Here is a 15,690-nt window from a genome sequence, read left to right on the forward strand (position 1 = left end):
AAGGAAGGTACCTCTCGTCCAGCTGCGTGGCCGCAGTGCGCCTGCAGAGCTTAGAGCTTGCCACACATCTGCTCTCGCTGCTCGACAGGTAGCAGAAGGCAAGGCGCGCGTTTTCCCGCGTTTTCTCGACGACCAGAGCCGGTTGATGTGCATGTCAGCGTAGCATATGAAACAAGAATAGCACGAAGCATTGGTAGTCAGGTGCCAAAGTCGCAGTATGGCATCAGGTGGCGATCGTATGTTTCTGTGGCCACCACTGGTTTGCAGCAAAGTGAATACCGCTAACTGAGAACACTGCGTCGTAGCCCCAGTGGCGCAATTGGTTAGCGCACGGTACTTATAAGGCAGTAGCCGTGAGCAATGCCGGGGTTGTGAGTTCGAGCCTCACCTGGGGCATACTTTTATTTCTTAGCAGCTGTCTCTGACAGCAACAGGAGGCTAGGTTTGAGATGTATCAGCTATTTGAGTAACATAATTGTGTATTCGAGACGCTAGCTGCGTCTTCCTCGGTAGTATAGTGGTTAGTATCCCCGCCTGTCACGCGGGAGACCGGGGTTCGATTCCCCGCCGGGGAGGCACATCCGATTTTTAATTGCTGCTCTTTCACTCGCCGAACTTAGTGTAGGACGTTTGCGGCTACTTGCACCATATCTCTCGCACACAGGCACCTGTTTACATCGCATCCTCGGTAGTATAGTGGTTAGTATCCCCGCCTGTCACGCGGGAGACCGGGGTTCGATTCCCCGCCGGGGAGATGCGATTTTTATCTCACAAACCTGTTCGAGTGTTGCGCGTATGGGGGTCGTAAGAGCATTAACTTTGCGATCAAGGAGTGTAGTTGGTGCAAAATCTTAAAAAATGCTACATCTTAGGAAGTGGTTCTCGCATTCTTCACACTTCAGAATTACTGGGTTTGCTGTTAACGCTGAATCAAGGCACCCCAGCCGACGCTGTGGGCGTAATAATCGAGCTCGACACAGTCTGCAAAAGAAATAATTTTAGCAGAGCGTGGTTTCGATCCACGGACCTCTGGGTTATGGGCCCAGCACGCTTCCACTGCGCCACTCTGCTGGCTGGGGTTGCGCTGGCTCTTCGCCACGTGACGTGGGACACTTGGAAAGCGTTGTCTGCGTCGCTTTCACACGCCTGTACTTAATTGCGTATCATCTCCCACAGCTCTCAGCTTGACTTGTCTCGACTTTGCTCGACTGACGCTACGCTGACGCTTGCAGGCTGCGATATTTACCACGATTGACTCGACATGCAGCTGCGAGATGCACAGGAGTAACAAAGCACTCCGCGATGCGTCGACATACGAAATCCACTGCCCAGCTACGCGTCGGCAACCAACAAAATGCCGACCCTGCCAGGATTCGAACCTGGAATCTTCTGATCCGTAGTCAGACGCGTTATCCGTTGCGCCACAGGGCCAGTGGCAGCATTTCTTTCTACGAGGCAAGTGCAATTGGCGAAGAAACGTGTTCTCCATGGCTGAGCAAGCTCCCAAGGAAGGTACCTCTCGTCCAGCTGCGTGGCCGCAGTGCGCCTGCAGAGCTTAGAGCTTGCCACACATCTGCTCTCGCTGCTCGACAGGTAGCAGAAGGCAAGGCGCGCGTTTTCCCGCGTTTTCTCGACGACCAGAGCCGGTTGATGTGCATGTCAGCGTAGCATATGAAACAAGAATAGCACGAAGCATTGGTAGTCAGGTGCCAAAGTCGCAGTATGGCATCAGGTGGCGATCGTATGTTTCTGTGGCCACCACTGGTTTGCAGCAAAGTGAATACCGCTAACTGAGAACACTGTGTCGTAGCCCCAGTGGCGCAATTGGTTAGCGCACGGTACTTATAAGGCAGTAGCCGTGAGCAATGCCGGGGTTGTGAGTTCGAGCCTCACCTGGGGCATACTTTTATTTCTTAGCAGCTGTCTCTGACAGCAACAGGAGGCTAGGTTTGAGATGTATCAGCTATTTGAGTAACATAATTGTGTATTCGAGACGCTAGCTGCGTCTTCCTCGGTAGTATAGTGGTTAGTATCCCCGCCTGTCACGCGGGAGACCGGGGTTCGATTCCCCGCCGGGGAGGCACATCCGATTTTTAATTGCTGCTCTTTCACTCGCCGAACTTAGTGTAGGACGTTTGCGGCTACTTGCACCATATCTCTCGCACACAGGCACCTGTTTACATCGCATCCTCGGTAGTATAGTGGTTAGTATCCCCGCCTGTCACGCGGGAGACCGGGGTTCGATTCCCCGCCGGGGAGATGCGATTTTTATCTCACAAACCTGTTCGAGTGTTGCGCGTATGGGGGTCGTAAGAGCATTAACTTTGCGATCAAGGAGTGTAGTTGGTGCAAAATCTTAAAAAATGCTACATCTTAGGAAGTGGTTCTCGCATTCTTCACACTTCAGAATTACTGGGTTTGCTGTTAACGCTGAATCAAGGCACCCCAGCCGACGCTGTGGGCGTAATAATCGAGCTCGACACAGTCTGCAAAAGAAATAATTTTAGCAGAGCGTGGTTTCGATCCACGGACCTCTGGGTTATGGGCCCAGCACGCTTCCACTGCGCCACTCTGCTGGCTGGGGTTGCGCTGGCTCTTCGCCACGTGACGTGGGACACTTGGAAAGCGTTGTCTGCGTCGCTTTCACACGCCTGTACTTAATTGCGTATCATCTCCCACAGCTCTCAGCTTGACTTGTCTCGACTTTGCTCGACTGACGCTACGCTGACGCTTGCAGGCTGCGATATTTACCACGATTGACTCGACATGCAGCTGCGAGATGCACAGGAGTAACAAAGCACTCCGCGATGCGTCGACATACGAAATCCACTGCCCAGCTACGCGTCGGCAACCAACAAAATGCCGACCCTGCCAGGATTCGAACCTGGAATCTTCTGATCCGTAGTCAGACGCGTTATCCGTTGCGCCACAGGGCCAGTGGCAGCATTTCTTTCTACGAGGCAAGTGCAATTGGCGAAGAAACGTGTTCTCCATGGCTGAGCAAGCTCCCAAGGAAGGTACCTCTCGTCCAGCTGCGTGGCCGCAGTGCGCCTGCAGAGCTTAGAGCTTGCCACACATCTGCTCTCGCTGCTCGACAGGTAGCAGAAGGCAAGGCGCGCGTTTTCCCGCGTTTTCTCGACGACCAGAGCCGGTTGATGTGCATGTCAGCGTAGCATATGAAACAAGAATAGCACGAAGCATTGGTAGTCAGGTGCCAAAGTCGCAGTATGGCATCAGGTGGCGATCGTATGTTTCTGTGGCCACCACTGGTTTGCAGCAAAGTGAATACCGCTAACTGAGAACACTGTGTCGTAGCCCCAGTGGCGCAATTGGTTAGCGCACGGTACTTATAAGGCAGTAGCCGTGAGCAATGCCGGGGTTGTGAGTTCGAGCCTCACCTGGGGCATACTTTTATTTCTTAGCAGCTGTCTCTGACAGCAACAGGAGGCTAGGTTTGAGATGTATCAGCTATTTGAGTAACATAATTGTGTATTCGAGACGCTAGCTGCGTCTTCCTCGGTAGTATAGTGGTTAGTATCCCCGCCTGTCACGCGGGAGACCGGGGTTCGATTCCCCGCCGGGGAGGCACATCCGATTTTTAATTGCTGCTCTTTCACTCGCCGAACTTAGTGTAGGACGTTTGCGGCTACTTGCACCATATCTCTCGCACACAGGCACCTGTTTACATCGCATCCTCGGTAGTATAGTGGTTAGTATCCCCGCCTGTCACGCGGGAGACCGGGGTTCGATTCCCCGCCGGGGAGATGCGATTTTTATCTCACAAACCTGTTCGAGTGTTGCGCGTATGGGGGTCGTAAGAGCATTAACTTTGCGATCAAGGAGTGTAGTTGGTGCAAAATCTTAAAAAATGCTACATCTTAGGAAGTGGTTCTCGCATTCTTCACACTTCAGAATTACTGGGTTTGCTGTTAACGCTGAATCAAGGCACCCCAGCCGACGCTGTGGGCGTAATAATCGAGCTCGACACAGTCTGCAAAAGAAATAATTTTAGCAGAGCGTGGTTTCGATCCACGGACCTCTGGGTTATGGGCCCAGCACGCTTCCACTGCGCCACTCTGCTGGCTGGGGTTGCGCTGGCTCTTCGCCACGTGACGTGGGACACTTGGAAAGCGTTGTCTGCGTCGCTTTCACACGCCTGTACTTAATTGCGTATCATCTCCCACAGCTCTCAGCTTGACTTGTCTCGACTTTGCTCGACTGACGCTACGCTGACGCTTGCAGGCTGCGATATTTACCACGATTGACTCGACATGCAGCTGCGAGATGCACAGGAGTAACAAAGCACTCCGCGATGCGTCGACATACGAAATCCACTGCCCAGCTACGCGTCGGCAACCAACAAAATGCCGACCCTGCCAGGATTCGAACCTGGAATCTTCTGATCCGTAGTCAGACGCGTTATCCGTTGCGCCACAGGGCCAGTGGCAGCATTTCTTTCTACGAGGCAAGTGCAATTGGCGAAGAAACGTGTTCTCCATGGCTGAGCAAGCTCCCAAGGAAGGTACCTCTCGTCCAGCTGCGTGGCCGCAGTGCGCCTGCAGAGCTTAGAGCTTGCCACACATCTGCTCTCGCTGCTCGACAGGTAGCAGAAGGCAAGGCGCGCGTTTTCCCGCGTTTTCTCGACGACCAGAGCCGGTTGATGTGCATGTCAGCGTAGCATATGAAACAAGAATAGCACGAAGCATTGGTAGTCAGGTGCCAAAGTCGCAGTATGGCATCAGGTGGCGATCGTATGTTTCTGTGGCCACCACTGGTTTGCAGCAAAGTGAATACCGCTAACTGAGAACACTGTGTCGTAGCCCCAGTGGCGCAATTGGTTAGCGCACGGTACTTATAAGGCAGTAGCCGTGAGCAATGCCGGGGTTGTGAGTTCGAGCCTCACCTGGGGCATACTTTTATTTCTTAGCAGCTGTCTCTGACAGCAACAGGAGGCTAGGTTTGAGATGTATCAGCTATTTGAGTAACATAATTGTGTATTCGAGACGCTAGCTGCGTCTTCCTCGGTAGTATAGTGGTTAGTATCCCCGCCTGTCACGCGGGAGACCGGGGTTCGATTCCCCGCCGGGGAGGCACATCCGATTTTTAATTGCTGCTCTTTCACTCGCCGAACTTAGTGTAGGACGTTTGCGGCTACTTGCACCATATCTCTCGCACACAGGCACCTGTTTACATCGCATCCTCGGTAGTATAGTGGTTAGTATCCCCGCCTGTCACGCGGGAGACCGGGGTTCGATTCCCCGCCGGGGAGATGCGATTTTTATCTCACAAACCTGTTCGAGTGTTGCGCGTATGGGGGTCGTAAGAGCATTAACTTTGCGATCAAGGAGTGTAGTTGGTGCAAAATCTTAAAAAATGCTACATCTTAGGAAGTGGTTCTCGCATTCTTCACACTTCAGAATTACTGGGTTTGCTGTTAACGCTGAATCAAGGCACCCCAGCCGACGCTGTGGGCGTAATAATCGAGCTCGACACAGTCTGCAAAAGAAATAATTTTAGCAGAGCGTGGTTTCGATCCACGGACCTCTGGGTTATGGGCCCAGCACGCTTCCACTGCGCCACTCTGCTGGCTGGGGTTGCGCTGGCTCTTCGCCACGTGACGTGGGACACTTGGAAAGCGTTGTCTGCGTCGCTTTCACACGCCTGTACTTAATTGCGTATCATCTCCCACAGCTCTCAGCTTGACTTGTCTCGACTTTGCTCGACTGACGCTACGCTGACGCTTGCAGGCTGCGATATTTACCACGATTGACTCGACATGCAGCTGCGAGATGCACAGGAGTAACAAAGCACTCCGCGATGCGTCGACATACGAAATCCACTGCCCAGCTACGCGTCGGCAACCAACAAAATGCCGACCCTGCCAGGATTCGAACCTGGAATCTTCTGATCCGTAGTCAGACGCGTTATCCGTTGCGCCACAGGGCCAGTGGCAGCATTTCTTTCTACGAGGCAAGTGCAATTGGCGAAGAAACGTGTTCTCCATGGCTGAGCAAGCTCCCAAGGAAGGTACCTCTCGTCCAGCTGCGTGGCCGCAGTGCGCCTGCAGAGCTTAGAGCTTGCCACACATCTGCTCTCGCTGCTCGACAGGTAGCAGAAGGCAAGGCGCGCGTTTTCCCGCGTTTTCTCGACGACCAGAGCCGGTTGATGTGCATGTCAGCGTAGCATATGAAACAAGAATAGCACGAAGCATTGGTAGTCAGGTGCCAAAGTCGCAGTATGGCATCAGGTGGCGATCGTATGTTTCTGTGGCCACCACTGGTTTGCAGCAAAGTGAATACCGCTAACTGAGAACACTGTGTCGTAGCCCCAGTGGCGCAATTGGTTAGCGCACGGTACTTATAAGGCAGTAGCCGTGAGCAATGCCGGGGTTGTGAGTTCGAGCCTCACCTGGGGCATACTTTTATTTCTTAGCAGCTGTCTCTGACAGCAACAGGAGGCTAGGTTTGAGATGTATCAGCTATTTGAGTAACATAATTGTGTATTCGAGACGCTAGCTGCGTCTTCCTCGGTAGTATAGTGGTTAGTATCCCCGCCTGTCACGCGGGAGACCGGGGTTCGATTCCCCGCCGGGGAGGCACATCCGATTTTTAATTGCTGCTCTTTCACTCGCCGAACTTAGTGTAGGACGTTTGCGGCTACTTGCACCATATCTCTCGCACACAGGCACCTGTTTACATCGCATCCTCGGTAGTATAGTGGTTAGTATCCCCGCCTGTCACGCGGGAGACCGGGGTTCGATTCCCCGCCGGGGAGATGCGATTTTTATCTCACAAACCTGTTCGAGTGTTGCGCGTATGGGGGTCGTAAGAGCATTAACTTTGCGATCAAGGAGTGTAGTTGGTGCAAAATCTTAAAAAATGCTACATCTTAGGAAGTGGTTCTCGCATTCTTCACACTTCAGAATTACTGGGTTTGCTGTTAACGCTGAATCAAGGCACCCCAGCCGACGCTGTGGGCGTAATAATCGAGCTCGACACAGTCTGCAAAAGAAATAATTTTAGCAGAGCGTGGTTTCGATCCACGGACCTCTGGGTTATGGGCCCAGCACGCTTCCACTGCGCCACTCTGCTGGCTGGGGTTGCGCTGGCTCTTCGCCACGTGACGTGGGACACTTGGAAAGCGTTGTCTGCGTCGCTTTCACACGCCTGTACTTAATTGCGTATCATCTCCCACAGCTCTCAGCTTGACTTGTCTCGACTTTGCTCGACTGACGCTACGCTGACGCTTGCAGGCTGCGATATTTACCACGATTGACTCGACATGCAGCTGCGAGATGCACAGGAGTAACAAAGCACTCCGCGATGCGTCGACATACGAAATCCACTGCCCAGCTACGCGTCGGCAACCAACAAAATGCCGACCCTGCCAGGATTCGAACCTGGAATCTTCTGATCCGTAGTCAGACGCGTTATCCGTTGCGCCACAGGGCCAGTGGCAGCATTTCTTTCTACGAGGCAAGTGCAATTGGCGAAGAAACGTGTTCTCCATGGCTGAGCAAGCTCCCAAGGAAGGTACCTCTCGTCCAGCTGCGTGGCCGCAGTGCGCCTGCAGAGCTTAGAGCTTGCCACACATCTGCTCTCGCTGCTCGACAGGTAGCAGAAGGCAAGGCGCGCGTTTTCCCGCGTTTTCTCGACGACCAGAGCCGGTTGATGTGCATGTCAGCGTAGCATATGAAACAAGAATAGCACGAAGCATTGGTAGTCAGGTGCCAAAGTCGCAGTATGGCATCAGGTGGCGATCGTATGTTTCTGTGGCCACCACTGGTTTGCAGCAAAGTGAATACCGCTAACTGAGAACACTGTGTCGTAGCCCCAGTGGCGCAATTGGTTAGCGCACGGTACTTATAAGGCAGTAGCCGTGAGCAATGCCGGGGTTGTGAGTTCGAGCCTCACCTGGGGCATACTTTTATTTCTTAGCAGCTGTCTCTGACAGCAACAGGAGGCTAGGTTTGAGATGTATCAGCTATTTGAGTAACATAATTGTGTATTCGAGACGCTAGCTGCGTCTTCCTCGGTAGTATAGTGGTTAGTATCCCCGCCTGTCACGCGGGAGACCGGGGTTCGATTCCCCGCCGGGGAGGCACATCCGATTTTTAATTGCTGCTCTTTCACTCGCCGAACTTAGTGTAGGACGTTTGCGGCTACTTGCACCATATCTCTCGCACACAGGCACCTGTTTACATCGCATCCTCGGTAGTATAGTGGTTAGTATCCCCGCCTGTCACGCGGGAGACCGGGGTTCGATTCCCCGCCGGGGAGATGCGATTTTTATCTCACAAACCTGTTCGAGTGTTGCGCGTATGGGGGTCGTAAGAGCATTAACTTTGCGATCAAGGAGTGTAGTTGGTGCAAAATCTTAAAAAATGCTACATCTTAGGAAGTGGTTCTCGCATTCTTCACACTTCAGAATTACTGGGTTTGCTGTTAACGCTGAATCAAGGCACCCCAGCCGACGCTGTGGGCGTAATAATCGAGCTCGACACAGTCTGCAAAAGAAATAATTTTAGCAGAGCGTGGTTTCGATCCACGGACCTCTGGGTTATGGGCCCAGCACGCTTCCACTGCGCCACTCTGCTGGCTGGGGTTGCGCTGGCTCTTCGCCACGTGACGTGGGACACTTGGAAAGCGTTGTCTGCGTCGCTTTCACACGCCTGTACTTAATTGCGTATCATCTCCCACAGCTCTCAGCTTGACTTGTCTCGACTTTGCTCGACTGACGCTACGCTGACGCTTGCAGGCTGCGATATTTACCACGATTGACTCGACATGCAGCTGCGAGATGCACAGGAGTAACAAAGCACTCCGCGATGCGTCGACATACGAAATCCACTGCCCAGCTACGCGTCGGCAACCAACAAAATGCCGACCCTGCCAGGATTCGAACCTGGAATCTTCTGATCCGTAGTCAGACGCGTTATCCGTTGCGCCACAGGGCCAGTGGCAGCATTTCTTTCTACGAGGCAAGTGCAATTGGCGAAGAAACGTGTTCTCCATGGCTGAGCAAGCTCCCAAGGAAGGTACCTCTCGTCCAGCTGCGTGGCCGCAGTGCGCCTGCAGAGCTTAGAGCTTGCCACACATCTGCTCTCGCTGCTCGACAGGTAGCAGAAGGCAAGGCGCGCGTTTTCCCGCGTTTTCTCGACGACCAGAGCCGGTTGATGTGCATGTCAGCGTAGCATATGAAACAAGAATAGCACGAAGCATTGGTAGTCAGGTGCCAAAGTCGCAGTATGGCATCAGGTGGCGATCGTATGTTTCTGTGGCCACCACTGGTTTGCAGCAAAGTGAATACCGCTAACTGAGAACACTGTGTCGTAGCCCCAGTGGCGCAATTGGTTAGCGCACGGTACTTATAAGGCAGTAGCCGTGAGCAATGCCGGGGTTGTGAGTTCGAGCCTCACCTGGGGCATACTTTTATTTCTTAGCAGCTGTCTCTGACAGCAACAGGAGGCTAGGTTTGAGATGTATCAGCTATTTGAGTAACATAATTGTGTATTCGAGACGCTAGCTGCGTCTTCCTCGGTAGTATAGTGGTTAGTATCCCCGCCTGTCACGCGGGAGACCGGGGTTCGATTCCCCGCCGGGGAGGCACATCCGATTTTTAATTGCTGCTCTTTCACTCGCCGAACTTAGTGTAGGACGTTTGCGGCTACTTGCACCATATCTCTCGCACACAGGCACCTGTTTACATCGCATCCTCGGTAGTATAGTGGTTAGTATCCCCGCCTGTCACGCGGGAGACCGGGGTTCGATTCCCCGCCGGGGAGATGCGATTTTTATCTCACAAACCTGTTCGAGTGTTGCGCGTATGGGGGTCGTAAGAGCATTAACTTTGCGATCAAGGAGTGTAGTTGGTGCAAAATCTTAAAAAATGCTACATCTTAGGAAGTGGTTCTCGCATTCTTCACACTTCAGAATTACTGGGTTTGCTGTTAACGCTGAATCAAGGCACCCCAGCCGACGCTGTGGGCGTAATAATCGAGCTCGACACAGTCTGCAAAAGAAATAATTTTAGCAGAGCGTGGTTTCGATCCACGGACCTCTGGGTTATGGGCCCAGCACGCTTCCACTGCGCCACTCTGCTGGCTGGGGTTGCGCTGGCTCTTCGCCACGTGACGTGGGACACTTGGAAAGCGTTGTCTGCGTCGCTTTCACACGCCTGTACTTAATTGCGTATCATCTCCCACAGCTCTCAGCTTGACTTGTCTCGACTTTGCTCGACTGACGCTACGCTGACGCTTGCAGGCTGCGATATTTACCACGATTGACTCGACATGCAGCTGCGAGATGCACAGGAGTAACAAAGCACTCCGCGATGCGTCGACATACGAAATCCACTGCCCAGCTACGCGTCGGCAACCAACAAAATGCCGACCCTGCCAGGATTCGAACCTGGAATCTTCTGATCCGTAGTCAGACGCGTTATCCGTTGCGCCACAGGGCCAGTGGCAGCATTTCTTTCTACGAGGCAAGTGCAATTGGCGAAGAAACGTGTTCTCCATGGCTGAGCAAGCTCCCAAGGAAGGTACCTCTCGTCCAGCTGCGTGGCCGCAGTGCGCCTGCAGAGCTTAGAGCTTGCCACACATCTGCTCTCGCTGCTCGACAGGTAGCAGAAGGCAAGGCGCGCGTTTTCCCGCGTTTTCTCGACGACCAGAGCCGGTTGATGTGCATGTCAGCGTAGCATATGAAACAAGAATAGCACGAAGCATTGGTAGTCAGGTGCCAAAGTCGCAGTATGGCATCAGGTGGCGATCGTATGTTTCTGTGGCCACCACTGGTTTGCAGCAAAGTGAATACCGCTAACTGAGAACACTGTGTCGTAGCCCCAGTGGCGCAATTGGTTAGCGCACGGTACTTATAAGGCAGTAGCCGTGAGCAATGCCGGGGTTGTGAGTTCGAGCCTCACCTGGGGCATACTTTTATTTCTTAGCAGCTGTCTCTGACAGCAACAGGAGGCTAGGTTTGAGATGTATCAGCTATTTGAGTAACATAATTGTGTATTCGAGACGCTAGCTGCGTCTTCCTCGGTAGTATAGTGGTTAGTATCCCCGCCTGTCACGCGGGAGACCGGGGTTCGATTCCCCGCCGGGGAGGCACATCCGATTTTTAATTGCTGCTCTTTCACTCGCCGAACTTAGTGTAGGACGTTTGCGGCTACTTGCACCATATCTCTCGCACACAGGCACCTGTTTACATCGCATCCTCGGTAGTATAGTGGTTAGTATCCCCGCCTGTCACGCGGGAGACCGGGGTTCGATTCCCCGCCGGGGAGATGCGATTTTTATCTCACAAACCTGTTCGAGTGTTGCGCGTATGGGGGTCGTAAGAGCATTAACTTTGCGATCAAGGAGTGTAGTTGGTGCAAAATCTTAAAAAATGCTACATCTTAGGAAGTGGTTCTCGCATTCTTCACACTTCAGAATTACTGGGTTTGCTGTTAACGCTGAATCAAGGCACCCCAGCCGACGCTGTGGGCGTAATAATCGAGCTCGACACAGTCTGCAAAAGAAATAATTTTAGCAGAGCGTGGTTTCGATCCACGGACCTCTGGGTTATGGGCCCAGCACGCTTCCACTGCGCCACTCTGCTGGCTGGGGTTGCGCTGGCTCTTCGCCACGTGACGTGGGACACTTGGAAAGCGTTGTCTGCGTCGCTTTCACACGCCTGTACTTAATTGCGTATCATCTCCCACAGCTCTCAGCTTGACTTGTCTCGACTTTGCTCGACTGACGCTACGCTGACGCTTGCAGGCTGCGATATTTACCACGATTGACTCGACATGCAGCTGCGAGATGCACAGGAGTAACAAAGCACTCCGCGATGCGTCGACATACGAAATCCACTGCCCAGCTACGCGTCGGCAACCAACAAAATGCCGACCCTGCCAGGATTCGAACCTGGAATCTTCTGATCCGTAGTCAGACGCGTTATCCGTTGCGCCACAGGGCCAGTGGCAGCATTTCTTTCTACGAGGCAAGTGCAATTGGCGAAGAAACGTGTTCTCCATGGCTGAGCAAGCTCCCAAGGAAGGTACCTCTCGTCCAGCTGCGTGGCCGCAGTGCGCCTGCAGAGCTTAGAGCTTGCCACACATCTGCTCTCGCTGCTCGACAGGTAGCAGAAGGCAAGGCGCGCGTTTTCCCGCGTTTTCTCGACGACCAGAGCCGGTTGATGTGCATGTCAGCGTAGCATATGAAACAAGAATAGCACGAAGCATTGGTAGTCAGGTGCCAAAGTCGCAGTATGGCATCAGGTGGCGATCGTATGTTTCTGTGGCCACCACTGGTTTGCAGCAAAGTGAATACCGCTAACTGAGAACACTGTGTCGTAGCCCCAGTGGCGCAATTGGTTAGCGCACGGTACTTATAAGGCAGTAGCCGTGAGCAATGCCGGGGTTGTGAGTTCGAGCCTCACCTGGGGCATACTTTTATTTCTTAGCAGCTGTCTCTGACAGCAACAGGAGGCTAGGTTTGAGATGTATCAGCTATTTGAGTAACATAATTGTGTATTCGAGACGCTAGCTGCGTCTTCCTCGGTAGTATAGTGGTTAGTATCCCCGCCTGTCACGCGGGAGACCGGGGTTCGATTCCCCGCCGGGGAGGCACATCCGATTTTTAATTGCTGCTCTTTCACTCGCCGAACTTAGTGTAGGACGTTTGCGGCTACTTGCACCATATCTCTCGCACACAGGCACCTGTTTACATCGCATCCTCGGTAGTATAGTGGTTAGTATCCCCGCCTGTCACGCGGGAGACCGGGGTTCGATTCCCCGCCGGGGAGATGCGATTTTTATCTCACAAACCTGTTCGAGTGTTGCGCGTATGGGGGTCGTAAGAGCATTAACTTTGCGATCAAGGAGTGTAGTTGGTGCAAAATCTTAAAAAATGCTACATCTTAGGAAGTGGTTCTCGCATTCTTCACACTTCAGAATTACTGGGTTTGCTGTTAACGCTGAATCAAGGCACCCCAGCCGACGCTGTGGGCGTAATAATCGAGCTCGACACAGTCTGCAAAAGAAATAATTTTAGCAGAGCGTGGTTTCGATCCACGGACCTCTGGGTTATGGGCCCAGCACGCTTCCACTGCGCCACTCTGCTGGCTGGGGTTGCGCTGGCTCTTCGCCACGTGACGTGGGACACTTGGAAAGCGTTGTCTGCGTCGCTTTCACACGCCTGTACTTAATTGCGTATCATCTCCCACAGCTCTCAGCTTGACTTGTCTCGACTTTGCTCGACTGACGCTACGCTGACGCTTGCAGGCTGCGATATTTACCACGATTGACTCGACATGCAGCTGCGAGATGCACAGGAGTAACAAAGCACTCCGCGATGCGTCGACATACGAAATCCACTGCCCAGCTACGCGTCGGCAACCAACAAAATGCCGACCCTGCCAGGATTCGAACCTGGAATCTTCTGATCCGTAGTCAGACGCGTTATCCGTTGCGCCACAGGGCCAGTGGCAGCATTTCTTTCTACGAGGCAAGTGCAATTGGCGAAGAAACGTGTTCTCCATGGCTGAGCAAGCTCCCAAGGAAGGTACCTCTCGTCCAGCTGCGTGGCCGCAGTGCGCCTGCAGAGCTTAGAGCTTGCCACACATCTGCTCTCGCTGCTCGACAGGTAGCAGAAGGCAAGGCGCGCGTTTTCCCGCGTTTTCTCGACGACCAGAGCCGGTTGATGTGCATGTCAGCGTAGCATATGAAACAAGAATAGCACGAAGCATTGGTAGTCAGGTGCCAAAGTCGCAGTATGGCATCAGGTGGCGATCGTATGTTTCTGTGGCCACCACTGGTTTGCAGCAAAGTGAATACCGCTAACTGAGAACACTGTGTCGTAGCCCCAGTGGCGCAATTGGTTAGCGCACGGTACTTATAAGGCAGTAGCCGTGAGCAATGCCGGGGTTGTGAGTTCGAGCCTCACCTGGGGCATACTTTTATTTCTTAGCAGCTGTCTCTGACAGCAACAGGAGGCTAGGTTTGAGATGTATCAGCTATTTGAGTAACATAATTGTGTATTCGAGACGCTAGCTGCGTCTTCCTCGGTAGTATAGTGGTTAGTATCCCCGCCTGTCACGCGGGAGACCGGGGTTCGATTCCCCGCCGGGGAGGCACATCCGATTTTTAATTGCTGCTCTTTCACTCGCCGAACTTAGTGTAGGACGTTTGCGGCTACTTGCACCATATCTCTCGCACACAGGCACCTGTTTACATCGCATCCTCGGTAGTATAGTGGTTAGTATCCCCGCCTGTCACGCGGGAGACCGGGGTTCGATTCCCCGCCGGGGAGATGCGATTTTTATCTCACAAACCTGTTCGAGTGTTGCGCGTATGGGGGTCGTAAGAGCATTAACTTTGCGATCAAGGAGTGTAGTTGGTGCAAAATCTTAAAAAATGCTACATCTTAGGAAGTGGTTCTCGCATTCTTCACACTTCAGAATTACTGGGTTTGCTGTTAACGCTGAATCAAGGCACCCCAGCCGACGCTGTGGGCGTAATAATCGAGCTCGACACAGTCTGCAAAAGAAATAATTTTAGCAGAGCGTGGTTTCGATCCACGGACCTCTGGGTTATGGGCCCAGCACGCTTCCACTGCGCCACTCTGCTGGCTGGGGTTGCGCTGGCTCTTCGCCACGTGACGTGGGACACTTGGAAAGCGTTGTCTGCGTCGCTTTCACACGCCTGTACTTAATTGCGTATCATCTCCCACAGCTCTCAGCTTGACTTGTCTCGACTTTGCTCGACTGACGCTACGCTGACGCTTGCAGGCTGCGATATTTACCACGATTGACTCGACATGCAGCTGCGAGATGCACAGGAGTAACAAAGCACTCCGCGATGCGTCGACATACGAAATCCACTGCCCAGCTACGCGTCGGCAACCAACAAAATGCCGACCCTGCCAGGATTCGAACCTGGAATCTTCTGATCCGTAGTCAGACGCGTTATCCGTTGCGCCACAGGGCCAGTGGCAGCATTTCTTTCTACGAGGCAAGTGCAATTGGCGAAGAAACGTGTTCTCCATGGCTGAGCAAGCTCCCAAGGAAGGTACCTCTCGTCCAGCTGCGTGGCCGCAGTGCGCCTGCAGAGCTTAGAGCTTGCCACACATCTGCTCTCGCTGCTCGACAGGTAGCAGAAGGCAAGGCGCGCGTTTTCCCGCGTTTTCTCGACGACCAGAGCCGGTTGATGTGCATGTCAGCGTAGCATATGAAACAAGAATAGCACGAAGCATTGGTAGTCAGGTGCCAAAGTCGCAGTATGGCATCAGGTGGCGATCGTATGTTTCTGTGGCCACCACTGGTTTGCAGCAAAGTGAATACCGCTAACTGAGAACACTGTGTCGTAGCCCCAGTGGCGCAATTGGTTAGCGCACGGTACTTATAAGGCAGTAGCCGTGAGCAATGCCGGGGTTGTGAGTTCGAGCCTCACCTGGGGCATACTTTTATTTCTTAGCAGCTGTCTCTGACAGCAACAGGAGGCTAGGTTTGAGATGTATCAGCTATTTGAGTAACATAATTGTGTATTCGAGACGCTAGCTGCGTCTTCCTCGGTAGTATAGTGGTTAGTATCCCCGCCTGTCACGCGGGAGACCGGGGTTCGATTCCCCGCCGGGGAGGCACATCCGATTTTTAATTGCTGCTCTTTCACTCGCCGAACTTAGTGTAGGACGTTTGCGGCTAC

At 53.0% G+C, this 15,690-nt stretch overlaps 52 non-coding genes across 52 annotated transcripts; 32 read left to right on the forward strand and 20 right to left on the reverse strand.

The window, feature by feature from the left end:
• Positions 1-304: 304 nt before the first annotated feature.
• Trnai-uau lies at positions 305-396 on the forward strand. Its single transcript is given in 2 exon segments — positions 305-342; positions 361-396. It is a non-coding gene; the product is annotated as a tRNA-Ile (tRNA).
• A 107-nt stretch (positions 397-503) lies between these two features.
• Trnad-guc lies at positions 504-575 on the forward strand. Its single transcript has one exon. It is a non-coding gene; the product is annotated as a tRNA-Asp (tRNA).
• A 107-nt stretch (positions 576-682) lies between these two features.
• Positions 683-754, forward strand: Trnad-guc. Its single transcript has one exon. It is a non-coding gene; the product is annotated as a tRNA-Asp (tRNA).
• A 245-nt stretch (positions 755-999) lies between these two features.
• Trnam-cau lies at positions 1,000-1,071 on the reverse strand. Its single transcript has one exon. It is a non-coding gene; the product is annotated as a tRNA-Met (tRNA).
• A 287-nt stretch (positions 1,072-1,358) lies between these two features.
• Positions 1,359-1,431, reverse strand: Trnar-acg. Its single transcript has one exon. It is a non-coding gene; the product is annotated as a tRNA-Arg (tRNA).
• A 378-nt stretch (positions 1,432-1,809) lies between these two features.
• Trnai-uau lies at positions 1,810-1,901 on the forward strand. Its single transcript is given in 2 exon segments — positions 1,810-1,847; positions 1,866-1,901. It is a non-coding gene; the product is annotated as a tRNA-Ile (tRNA).
• Positions 1,902-2,008: 107 nt separating this feature from the next.
• On the forward strand, positions 2,009-2,080 carry Trnad-guc. Its single transcript has one exon. It is a non-coding gene; the product is annotated as a tRNA-Asp (tRNA).
• Positions 2,081-2,187: 107 nt separating this feature from the next.
• On the forward strand, positions 2,188-2,259 carry Trnad-guc. Its single transcript has one exon. It is a non-coding gene; the product is annotated as a tRNA-Asp (tRNA).
• Positions 2,260-2,504: 245 nt separating this feature from the next.
• Trnam-cau lies at positions 2,505-2,576 on the reverse strand. Its single transcript has one exon. It is a non-coding gene; the product is annotated as a tRNA-Met (tRNA).
• Positions 2,577-2,863: 287 nt separating this feature from the next.
• Positions 2,864-2,936, reverse strand: Trnar-acg. Its single transcript has one exon. It is a non-coding gene; the product is annotated as a tRNA-Arg (tRNA).
• A 378-nt stretch (positions 2,937-3,314) lies between these two features.
• Positions 3,315-3,406, forward strand: Trnai-uau. Its single transcript is given in 2 exon segments — positions 3,315-3,352; positions 3,371-3,406. It is a non-coding gene; the product is annotated as a tRNA-Ile (tRNA).
• Positions 3,407-3,513: 107 nt separating this feature from the next.
• Trnad-guc lies at positions 3,514-3,585 on the forward strand. The gene has a single exon. It is a non-coding gene; the product is annotated as a tRNA-Asp (tRNA).
• A 107-nt stretch (positions 3,586-3,692) lies between these two features.
• On the forward strand, positions 3,693-3,764 carry Trnad-guc. The gene has a single exon. It is a non-coding gene; the product is annotated as a tRNA-Asp (tRNA).
• A 245-nt stretch (positions 3,765-4,009) lies between these two features.
• Positions 4,010-4,081, reverse strand: Trnam-cau. Its single transcript has one exon. It is a non-coding gene; the product is annotated as a tRNA-Met (tRNA).
• A 287-nt stretch (positions 4,082-4,368) lies between these two features.
• Trnar-acg lies at positions 4,369-4,441 on the reverse strand. Its single transcript has one exon. It is a non-coding gene; the product is annotated as a tRNA-Arg (tRNA).
• Positions 4,442-4,819: 378 nt separating this feature from the next.
• Trnai-uau lies at positions 4,820-4,911 on the forward strand. The gene is given in 2 exon segments: positions 4,820-4,857; positions 4,876-4,911. It is a non-coding gene; the product is annotated as a tRNA-Ile (tRNA).
• A 107-nt stretch (positions 4,912-5,018) lies between these two features.
• On the forward strand, positions 5,019-5,090 carry Trnad-guc. The gene has a single exon. It is a non-coding gene; the product is annotated as a tRNA-Asp (tRNA).
• A 107-nt stretch (positions 5,091-5,197) lies between these two features.
• On the forward strand, positions 5,198-5,269 carry Trnad-guc. The gene has a single exon. It is a non-coding gene; the product is annotated as a tRNA-Asp (tRNA).
• Positions 5,270-5,514: 245 nt separating this feature from the next.
• Trnam-cau lies at positions 5,515-5,586 on the reverse strand. The gene has a single exon. It is a non-coding gene; the product is annotated as a tRNA-Met (tRNA).
• Positions 5,587-5,873: 287 nt separating this feature from the next.
• On the reverse strand, positions 5,874-5,946 carry Trnar-acg. The gene has a single exon. It is a non-coding gene; the product is annotated as a tRNA-Arg (tRNA).
• A 378-nt stretch (positions 5,947-6,324) lies between these two features.
• Trnai-uau lies at positions 6,325-6,416 on the forward strand. The gene is given in 2 exon segments: positions 6,325-6,362; positions 6,381-6,416. It is a non-coding gene; the product is annotated as a tRNA-Ile (tRNA).
• Positions 6,417-6,523: 107 nt separating this feature from the next.
• Positions 6,524-6,595, forward strand: Trnad-guc. Its single transcript has one exon. It is a non-coding gene; the product is annotated as a tRNA-Asp (tRNA).
• A 107-nt stretch (positions 6,596-6,702) lies between these two features.
• On the forward strand, positions 6,703-6,774 carry Trnad-guc. The gene has a single exon. It is a non-coding gene; the product is annotated as a tRNA-Asp (tRNA).
• Positions 6,775-7,019: 245 nt separating this feature from the next.
• Trnam-cau lies at positions 7,020-7,091 on the reverse strand. Its single transcript has one exon. It is a non-coding gene; the product is annotated as a tRNA-Met (tRNA).
• A 287-nt stretch (positions 7,092-7,378) lies between these two features.
• Trnar-acg lies at positions 7,379-7,451 on the reverse strand. Its single transcript has one exon. It is a non-coding gene; the product is annotated as a tRNA-Arg (tRNA).
• A 378-nt stretch (positions 7,452-7,829) lies between these two features.
• Positions 7,830-7,921, forward strand: Trnai-uau. The gene is given in 2 exon segments: positions 7,830-7,867; positions 7,886-7,921. It is a non-coding gene; the product is annotated as a tRNA-Ile (tRNA).
• A 107-nt stretch (positions 7,922-8,028) lies between these two features.
• On the forward strand, positions 8,029-8,100 carry Trnad-guc. The gene has a single exon. It is a non-coding gene; the product is annotated as a tRNA-Asp (tRNA).
• A 107-nt stretch (positions 8,101-8,207) lies between these two features.
• Trnad-guc lies at positions 8,208-8,279 on the forward strand. Its single transcript has one exon. It is a non-coding gene; the product is annotated as a tRNA-Asp (tRNA).
• Positions 8,280-8,524: 245 nt separating this feature from the next.
• On the reverse strand, positions 8,525-8,596 carry Trnam-cau. Its single transcript has one exon. It is a non-coding gene; the product is annotated as a tRNA-Met (tRNA).
• Positions 8,597-8,883: 287 nt separating this feature from the next.
• Trnar-acg lies at positions 8,884-8,956 on the reverse strand. Its single transcript has one exon. It is a non-coding gene; the product is annotated as a tRNA-Arg (tRNA).
• Positions 8,957-9,334: 378 nt separating this feature from the next.
• Positions 9,335-9,426, forward strand: Trnai-uau. Its single transcript is given in 2 exon segments — positions 9,335-9,372; positions 9,391-9,426. It is a non-coding gene; the product is annotated as a tRNA-Ile (tRNA).
• A 107-nt stretch (positions 9,427-9,533) lies between these two features.
• Trnad-guc lies at positions 9,534-9,605 on the forward strand. Its single transcript has one exon. It is a non-coding gene; the product is annotated as a tRNA-Asp (tRNA).
• Positions 9,606-9,712: 107 nt separating this feature from the next.
• On the forward strand, positions 9,713-9,784 carry Trnad-guc. Its single transcript has one exon. It is a non-coding gene; the product is annotated as a tRNA-Asp (tRNA).
• A 245-nt stretch (positions 9,785-10,029) lies between these two features.
• Positions 10,030-10,101, reverse strand: Trnam-cau. Its single transcript has one exon. It is a non-coding gene; the product is annotated as a tRNA-Met (tRNA).
• Positions 10,102-10,388: 287 nt separating this feature from the next.
• On the reverse strand, positions 10,389-10,461 carry Trnar-acg. The gene has a single exon. It is a non-coding gene; the product is annotated as a tRNA-Arg (tRNA).
• Positions 10,462-10,839: 378 nt separating this feature from the next.
• On the forward strand, positions 10,840-10,931 carry Trnai-uau. Its single transcript is given in 2 exon segments — positions 10,840-10,877; positions 10,896-10,931. It is a non-coding gene; the product is annotated as a tRNA-Ile (tRNA).
• A 107-nt stretch (positions 10,932-11,038) lies between these two features.
• Positions 11,039-11,110, forward strand: Trnad-guc. The gene has a single exon. It is a non-coding gene; the product is annotated as a tRNA-Asp (tRNA).
• Positions 11,111-11,217: 107 nt separating this feature from the next.
• On the forward strand, positions 11,218-11,289 carry Trnad-guc. The gene has a single exon. It is a non-coding gene; the product is annotated as a tRNA-Asp (tRNA).
• A 245-nt stretch (positions 11,290-11,534) lies between these two features.
• Positions 11,535-11,606, reverse strand: Trnam-cau. The gene has a single exon. It is a non-coding gene; the product is annotated as a tRNA-Met (tRNA).
• A 287-nt stretch (positions 11,607-11,893) lies between these two features.
• Trnar-acg lies at positions 11,894-11,966 on the reverse strand. Its single transcript has one exon. It is a non-coding gene; the product is annotated as a tRNA-Arg (tRNA).
• Positions 11,967-12,344: 378 nt separating this feature from the next.
• On the forward strand, positions 12,345-12,436 carry Trnai-uau. Its single transcript is given in 2 exon segments — positions 12,345-12,382; positions 12,401-12,436. It is a non-coding gene; the product is annotated as a tRNA-Ile (tRNA).
• A 107-nt stretch (positions 12,437-12,543) lies between these two features.
• Trnad-guc lies at positions 12,544-12,615 on the forward strand. The gene has a single exon. It is a non-coding gene; the product is annotated as a tRNA-Asp (tRNA).
• A 107-nt stretch (positions 12,616-12,722) lies between these two features.
• Positions 12,723-12,794, forward strand: Trnad-guc. Its single transcript has one exon. It is a non-coding gene; the product is annotated as a tRNA-Asp (tRNA).
• A 245-nt stretch (positions 12,795-13,039) lies between these two features.
• Positions 13,040-13,111, reverse strand: Trnam-cau. Its single transcript has one exon. It is a non-coding gene; the product is annotated as a tRNA-Met (tRNA).
• A 287-nt stretch (positions 13,112-13,398) lies between these two features.
• Positions 13,399-13,471, reverse strand: Trnar-acg. Its single transcript has one exon. It is a non-coding gene; the product is annotated as a tRNA-Arg (tRNA).
• Positions 13,472-13,849: 378 nt separating this feature from the next.
• Positions 13,850-13,941, forward strand: Trnai-uau. The gene is given in 2 exon segments: positions 13,850-13,887; positions 13,906-13,941. It is a non-coding gene; the product is annotated as a tRNA-Ile (tRNA).
• Positions 13,942-14,048: 107 nt separating this feature from the next.
• Trnad-guc lies at positions 14,049-14,120 on the forward strand. The gene has a single exon. It is a non-coding gene; the product is annotated as a tRNA-Asp (tRNA).
• A 107-nt stretch (positions 14,121-14,227) lies between these two features.
• Positions 14,228-14,299, forward strand: Trnad-guc. The gene has a single exon. It is a non-coding gene; the product is annotated as a tRNA-Asp (tRNA).
• A 245-nt stretch (positions 14,300-14,544) lies between these two features.
• Trnam-cau lies at positions 14,545-14,616 on the reverse strand. Its single transcript has one exon. It is a non-coding gene; the product is annotated as a tRNA-Met (tRNA).
• Positions 14,617-14,903: 287 nt separating this feature from the next.
• Positions 14,904-14,976, reverse strand: Trnar-acg. Its single transcript has one exon. It is a non-coding gene; the product is annotated as a tRNA-Arg (tRNA).
• A 378-nt stretch (positions 14,977-15,354) lies between these two features.
• Trnai-uau lies at positions 15,355-15,446 on the forward strand. The gene is given in 2 exon segments: positions 15,355-15,392; positions 15,411-15,446. It is a non-coding gene; the product is annotated as a tRNA-Ile (tRNA).
• A 107-nt stretch (positions 15,447-15,553) lies between these two features.
• On the forward strand, positions 15,554-15,625 carry Trnad-guc. Its single transcript has one exon. It is a non-coding gene; the product is annotated as a tRNA-Asp (tRNA).
• The last annotated feature ends 65 nt before the right edge of the window (positions 15,626-15,690 follow it).

The sequence above is a fragment of the Schistocerca americana genome, chromosome 8 (genome assembly GCF_021461395.2).
Source record: "Schistocerca americana isolate TAMUIC-IGC-003095 chromosome 8, iqSchAmer2.1, whole genome shotgun sequence".
In the NCBI taxonomy this organism is placed as follows: domain Eukaryota; kingdom Metazoa; phylum Arthropoda; class Insecta; order Orthoptera; family Acrididae; genus Schistocerca; species Schistocerca americana.